The following is a 7,467-nucleotide window of genomic DNA, read 5'->3' on the forward strand; positions in this document are numbered from 1 at the left end:
GATGTTCATGTTTGATGATCATACATGCACCTATGCACATACACTTCCATATAATCCTGTTCTACTCAAAAGGTCCACACAGAGATATGATGGTATACAGAGCACTGGTATCAGGCCGAACCATGCAGGGTAAGTACTGTATACCAGCGAAGGTCCCGGGTAGTAAGCAAATGGCACAACAAGATTATACGGATGACAGTGTTGTAGTACCCGAGTCCAGGACTCGGACTTGGACTTGGACTCGAGCATGACTGCATTCAGACTTGGAAGTGCAGACTCGGACTCAGATAAATACAGTTATTTATAAAAATAAATTGTAATAGGCCCTAATCATTTGGCATAAGATATTGATGGCTAGTGCATTTGTTATTGTGTCACAAAGTAAATAAACTCCCTTTGAAATGGTGACCAATGTAGACCTTTTTTATATGTCAGCTCTTTGACTGTCAGAGTGGTGTGGACTCAACCTTGATGACTTGGTCTCGGACTCAGAATAGGGTAATGGGGACTCGACTCGGACTCGACTCTGGCTTTTCTTTGGTGACTCGGACTTGGACTCGAACACTGGGGACTCGAGACTCGACTCGGACTAGACATTTAGTGACTCGACTACAACACTGAGGGATGATACCATTGCATTAAATAACACTTAAAAGTCAAATTTTTAGTCCAAGTAAAATGTAAGCTTTTACAAATATAATTATTTCTCCACAAAATGTAATAAAAACAATTATTGGTTCTCAGAATTGATGTGCTTTCATGTGGATGTTTTGTAATAATAATAATAATAATAATAATAATAATAATAATAATAATAATAATACATTTTATTTATATAGCGCTTTTCAAGAACCCAAAGACGCTGACAATAAGCAAAACAAATAAAATTATTATTACTTGTGTTTTCATGTAGACCCCAGGAAGAATGGTTTTTTTACCATGGTACCTGCTAATGGGGATGCAAATAAACAGACCCTCATGATAAAGTAGCCACTCAAACCTGTCACCTATTGGAATATCTGTAAATGGCCATCAGTCAATTCAGAGAACGTCACGATGAAGAACAAAACAAATATATCCCCTTTGACAAGAAACTTTCACCTCTTGTACATTTATTTATGAGACACTTACAGACTGATTAGAAACATGTGGGCGAGAGAGGGGACGACATGCAACAGAGAGCATGGCCTGGTTGTGAGGCCTTTAAAAAAGAAAATAATAATAATAAAATACATATATATATATGTAACACAACAGTAACTACCACAGTGACTCTGTTACCTCCTGTTTTCCACAATGGGCTGGGGGGGGGGGGGGGGGGGGTCTGAATGGGTATATGAACTGTGGGCCAGTAGAGATACCAGGCATGACTGATGTTGAGGTCAGGCATCAACCAGGCCAGACATGAACACAGTGTCATCTGGACGGGCCTTTCGGAACAGCCACAGTGTGAGAAAGTCAAACCAGGATCCGAGGGGTCTTTGTATCCCTCCCTCCTTTCTAACTAGACCCCCTCGTCAACAAGCACCCCCTGCCCCCCACCCACACACCCCCTGCCCCTGCAACCACCCCGACCGCTGCCTTGTCCCACTCACATGCTCCCTTGGGACGGCCTGCTCTGGAATGCCGCTCATGGGGAAGAATCTCGCTGCAGGCACTCAATATGTCATATGTGTCTGAGAGAGAGAGAGAGAGAGAGAGAGAGAGAGAGAGAGAGAGAGAGAGAGAGAGAGAGAGAGAGAGAGATGACGGAGGGAAATCAATAGATATGACAGGTATGGCCTTGTGTTCTACAAGGCTATAACTGGTTGTGTGTGCATGCATGTGTGTGTGCATGTGTGTGTTTGTTTGTTTGTTTGTTTGTTTGTGTGCGTGTGTGTGTGTGTGTGTGTGTGTGTGTGTGTGTGTGTGTGTGTGTGTGTGTGTGTGTGTGTGTGGCGGCACTGGCGGGGGGGGGGGGGGTATCTGACCCTCTGTAGACAGCTAACCAGATGAAGGGTTTATAGGGTTCAGATTAACAGGCTTAGGACACAGCGCTGTGCTCCAGTCCTAGCACACAGGGAATTAGGCTGCATTAGCATCTCCATTCAACCATCACATTAGTCATTCATAACCAGGTTGATACGGCATCACAAGCACACGCTTCCCCATTCACCACAACATTAAATGTTGTTAGGTTATAGTGAATATCAAGTCGCTGGTGCTTCATAGGTGCTTAGTGAGAGAAAACAGGGTTTATTCAATGTATGTGATGTATAGATTGGGGGGAGATGGTAGCATCTAAAGGTGCCAGGTCAGAGAGGTCGAAATGTGCTTGGCTTAGAAGACGGTGATAGAAGAAGCGGTCCAGAGGCAGTAGCCAGCAGAATGTTTAGCAGGGCCGAATGTTGACATTCCGATCTGGAACAAGCTGATAGCGGCACAGAGCGAGGGAGAGGGGTGACATCCTTAATGAAACAGTAGAAACTGCGTTTTGATGTGTGTAAAGGTTAAACGCGGTTGTCATGACAGCGCGTCGCATGACAACCAGAAGAGGGGCGGGGCTATCGTTGCTATGACGAAGATCTATAAGTCGAACAGTGTTTCCGGGTGTGAGGCAGACCAAAGAAACGAATCCCACAGGAGGGAAGAGACCAAGAGACTCTCTCCTCTCATCACGGAGAGGGGGGGGGGGGGGGGGAGAAGAATGACACATCATCATTAGCTTCGGCTAACGCAAGGAGGGTTCAGGCTAAAGACCAGGCCTGACCACCATTGGACTGAATAGCAGGAGGACGATAGACTGAACACACCGAAAGATCATTAGAATAGACTTTTCAAGGACAATACAATCTGTTAACATCTGAGCTGAGGCTTCTGTTTATGTAAATAAACACTGCTTCTCCTTGTAAGGTATTACGCTGTGTCAAAGTGTCGAATTCTTACGAAGGTGGAGAATTATTATGGTTCGCGGAGCGCACTAACGGGGAGAGATAAGGATTTTATCAGCCAGTATAGGAGACGTCAGGACCATTAAAATTACACAACGCAGAGGAATTGGATGGAGAGAGGATAACACAAGAAGACGTGATACTGGCCAGATTGATCAGAATCTAACATTAGGAAGGGTGTGCAGTTGTTGTGTAATGAAGCAGCTTGGCCAACTGTCTAACTGAGGATTTGAAGGCACACGACTGACCGACCAACCAACCAACCAGACAACCAACTGACCAACTCACAGTGGTTAGAGTGCTAATGATTGAAAACCAACAGTCCACATACATATAGTGTCGGGGAGAAGTTAAATACATGTCAGAAGGATCCGCCCCTTCCTGACAAAAGAAGCCACCCAACTCCTCGTCCGATCAACAGTCATCTCCCGCCTCGACTACTGCAACACACTGCTTGCTGGCCTTCCGACCACTGCCACCAAGCCTCTTCAGCTCATTCAGAACGCAGCGGCCCGCCTGATCTCAAACCTACCGAAGTCGGCCCATGTCACTCCACTTCTCAGGGACCTGCACTGGCTCGCCATTGTCGCACGAATCCGCTTCAAGGCCCTCGACCTGGCATATCGTGCAATGAAGGGAACGGCTCCCGCCTACCTCCGGTCAGCCGAAACCCGTCCAATATTTCGCCGTTGACTAAAGACGCACTTCTTCAATCATTATCTGAAATAAAATAAAAAAAAAAGATAAATACTCTAACACTAACTAATCTTACTGTCATGCACTTGTCCTAATATACTAACCTACACTGTAGTGTTACCGGTCCCAATGGGCTACTGGGTACCGGAACAAATCATGTTCGCAGCCGGTCTCCATTCACTCCCTGAAAGCACAGAATATGATCAAGAGGAATGAAGACACGTGTTGCTCAGTTAACTCCAAGACTCCTCTCAGAGTTTTATTCATAAAACTCATAAATTCATAAAATTATTCATAAAACTCTGAACAAAACATCATATTTACATTACATATGTACATTTCCTCTGTACCAATGTCATGGAATATCAAGTTATTCATTGAAACCATTTACTTTCACCTTTGTTTCATTATCTTTGGTTATCAAACCATTCACGTAAATCATATTCTTTCATTTACATTTCCCCTTCGGGTTCAACATCAATAGTTGTCAAAATATTCACATAAATCATAAGCGACATATTCATACTTCTCTTTACTGTAATACAAAATATTCACTCTACACGTGCATGTGTGAGCTTTTAGGATGACTCACAATGTAAGATTACACCTTTAAACGGGGGGGGCGAGGGGATAGGAAAGATAGAGGGAGAGGGGGAGAGAGAGAGAGAGAGAGAGCGGGAGGGAGTGAGAGAGAGAGAGAGAGCGGGAGAGAGAGAGAGAATGGGAGGGAGAGAGAGAGAGAGCGGGAGGGAGAGAGAGAGAGAGAGAAAGCGGGAGGGAGAGAGAGAGAGCGGGGGAGAGAGAGAGAGCGGGATAGAGAGAGAGAGCGGGAGAGAGAGAGCGGAAGGGAGAGAGAGCGAGAGAGAGAGCGAGAGAGAGAGAGAGCGGGATAGAGAGAGCGCAGGAGGGAGAGAGAGCGGGATAGAGAGAGAGAGAGAGAGAGAGAGAGAGAGAGAGAGAGAGAGAGAGAGAGAGAGAGAGAGAGAGAGAGAGAGAGAGTGAGAGAGAGAGAGAGAGAGAGAGAGAGCGGGAGAGATAGCTTAACTATTCCTCTTTTAGCCAAAGGCTTGAACAGTAATTTAAATAGTTATTACAATGTGCTATTGAAACAACAGATCGCCACATGTCATCAATGTCCATAGGTCAGAGAGCACCAAAGTCAAACCTACTTTTACCGTAACCGTTTACTTTTACTGCTCTTAAACTTCATGGGAAATATTGCATAACAATATATCATAACATTAGCTACTCATCTTTTGGAACGAGATCCTGTGGGGTTGCTATAGTCGCGAAACGGAAGTTGAATATTGAATTGTTGGACGTATGGTCTGATGTGGATGGTCGAGTAACCATAGCTAAAATAAAATACAGTAACAGGATAATCGCGTTGGTAGCGGCATATGCCCCAAATCTTTACGACGCCAACTTCTACGCTACACTTCCAGAGTATTCATTTATAATTGGCGCAGATTTTAATGCTATTTGGGATCCCGTGATGGATAAATCTAATCCCACCATTTCCAATGATCAGAAACATGCAACTAATGCACTAAAGGATTGGGCCAAGAATACAGGTGTAAATGACCTATGGCGATTACTCAACCCAACGGCCCGAGAGTACTCTTTTCGCTCTGCAAGACACAAGACATTTTCCAGAATAGATTATGTTTTTGCATCCCCAAGACTATTTGATAATTATGACGTGGAAATGGTGCCCAATGCACTATCAGATCACAGCTATTTACTCCTGAACAGTGGCGAATCCTTATGAAAGCCAACGGAAGCCATGCCTCCCTATAAATTCATATCAAATATGAAATATGAAAAAAAAAATATATATATATAATTTTTTTTTAATATAGTTTACATTCTTTTTCATCTGTGCATCTGTGTTATATATATATATATATATATATTTTTTAAATGTCTCCCTCTTCTCCTTCTCACTCCCTCTAACACACTGTCAGACTCACTGTGCTCACTGCAGCTAGTATAGGAGAGAGGCAGTGGGTAGGTCTCTTTCTCCAGGCTTCCAGCATTATAGAGTCCAAATCCGATCCTAGCCAATCAGATTCGAGCTGACTGCCACACCCTAAAAGTTTAAAACGGAGCTGGGAGGAAAACACTCAGCATATTTTCCCCCCTGGAGGCGGGGCAGGTCAGAAGTTCACGTTTCCACCTGACTACCTAACGTGACATCCCATTAGTAGTATAAAACTGTCTGGCGTCACTCAGTCTAGTAGTCTACTACAAACATGTCTGAACATCATCCCCTCGCGGGATTGATTGAAAATGTTATTAACAGAGCGGGCACGTTCGAATCCTCTATTAGTGTATCTAACATTTAGCACTTTAATAGCAACTTATTTTCGCCGGCGGGACATTTACTGAGGACCAGCAGAGCACACCACTGTGGATATTATGATTTAACAAATCTATCTGGCAAGAGGAGGACCACATTATTGACCAGGTAAGCACTGAGCAGCCTGACTGACTAACTAACGTTATCAGGCAAGCTTGTAGACCCTTTCATGACTGCAATGCAAGCCAGGGGCTGGAATACGCAGTCACTTATTCCTCCGTAGTAGCCAGGTTAATGTGCACCATCAAGCACTGCTTAAAAGCTAGCGGTGGGTCCAAAATATATCGGATATAAATGTCAAAGGTACCCAGCGTTCCATTACGGTTTCACACACAGATGCGGCGGGGTTTGAAAGCTTGGCGTTGCTAATAAACATTTTAAATCATTTTTACAAACGAGTAAAACTGAGGCTGAAATGGCTGCTTCCGCATTTTACAGTAGGAGCGCTCTGATGGCTGGGCGCGCCGCGCAACAGACACGTGAATGAATGAATGAATGAATGAATGAATGAATGAAAACTTTATTTAACAGATTGCAGAATGGGTACAATACAGTACGGCTCAATACACACAATTGTTAAGGGGATGCAGACCAGAGAAATACGTTTGTCTTGTCACGTTTGTCTAATAGACAGTCATATTCTCTCCCGGCCATATGTATATTTCTCTCCCACCCACCCACCCCATCCTAATGTACAGTCCCCTCCCCATCATATGTATATACTCTGTCAGGATCTATGGGTAACAGTACTGTATATTTGATGTCATGATGTCTTGTATGTCATAAATGTCACTATGAATTGAAAATGGGGGACCCTGATGTAAACAAGACAAACGTCTTTCTCTGGTCTGCATCCCCTTATACAATTGTGTGTATTGAGCCGTACTGTATTGTACCCATTCTGCAATCTGTTAAGAAAGTTTGACTGGCCGCCGAGCCATACTGTAGTGTACATGGTGACTGCTTGACTTAAAAAAAAATAAATAAAAAATATTAATAAAAATATTTAATAATTTTTTTTTAATACTTTTTTTTGGCTTCCCCTGTTATTTTACCCACGCGACGCCACTGCTCCTGAAAGGTTCATTTGGTAGACTCTCATCCCGAACCCCAAGATGGCGATTTAACTCGACACTGCTGAAAAACAATGAATACATTATACAATTCAAAGTTGAACTTATTAAATTCCTGCGGAGTAATGCGGATTCGGTACAGGACCCCAGAACGTTATGGATGACGGTAAAGGGTTTTATCAAGGATTACACAACAGGCTTTGCCTCCAACCTACGCAAGAATCGTTGTTCAAAATTGGTAGAGCTGGAAACGCTTTACTCGTCGTTATTCTCCTCTTTACAATACAACTACTCGGTTCAATTGGAGTCTCAAATTAATGTGTTAAAAAAAGAGATTAACTCCATTTTAAGACAACAATCTGAATTTCTAATACGTGGCACAAGACAACATTATTACTTTCATGGT

Source organism: Notolepis coatsorum, assembly GCF_963971535.1.
Source record: "Notolepis coatsorum genome assembly, chromosome: 14".
Taxonomy (NCBI): domain Eukaryota; kingdom Metazoa; phylum Chordata; class Actinopteri; order Aulopiformes; family Paralepididae; genus Notolepis; species Notolepis coatsorum.